This window comes from Seriola lalandi, unplaced genomic scaffold (genome assembly GCF_002814215.2).
Source record: "Seriola lalandi dorsalis isolate HSWRI2012SDOR001 ecotype SW California unplaced genomic scaffold, Sedor1 jcf7180002053463, whole genome shotgun sequence".
NCBI lineage: Eukaryota > Metazoa > Chordata > Actinopteri > Carangiformes > Carangidae > Seriola > Seriola lalandi.
In genome coordinates, this window is record NW_019524016.1 from 1 (window position 1) to 611 (window position 611).

Here is a 611-nt window from a genome sequence, read left to right on the forward strand (position 1 = left end):
ACATGGGGGCACTGCAGTGCATCAAATACCTGGTGTTTGTGTTCAACTTTCTCTTCTGGGTACGTAGTATCTCTCACACAGGGCTGGGGTTGATACATGAGCCGGTGTCGAAGTGGTTTGGTTGGTTTCAGTGGCTGAAGCGTGAACACGATCCTTAAATCCTTCAGTTTGTGTCTGATTGTGTGGTTGAGCTGAAGGGCTGGACTTTCACTTCACTGTTTTAAATCTGGTTAAACAAACTCAAACCAGCCTGAAGCAAGTTTAAAACTCCTGGTTAAAGTTTACAAGCCTTTCCTTTTCCTCACTGCTTAAAAACGTGGTGTTTTTAAATCTGATTATAAATGGACGGATGTAATGAAAACAAGAAAAATGAGCCGAGTAAATGAAGCTGCTTCTCAGTCGGTGCAGCACATGCTTTACGTCGTGAGGAAACTGCGTCAGTGGAAAAAGTTGATAGTAACCGACAGACGGATGCCTGACATTCCTGGTGAGAAGTCCCCGAACCTTCCTCCACAAAATATAATCTGGTATTTATCAGATGGTGTAAAACGTGATGCAAAGCCGAGCACGCCTCTGTTTTCTGCCTGATAATGAGAATAACTTTCAGTCTT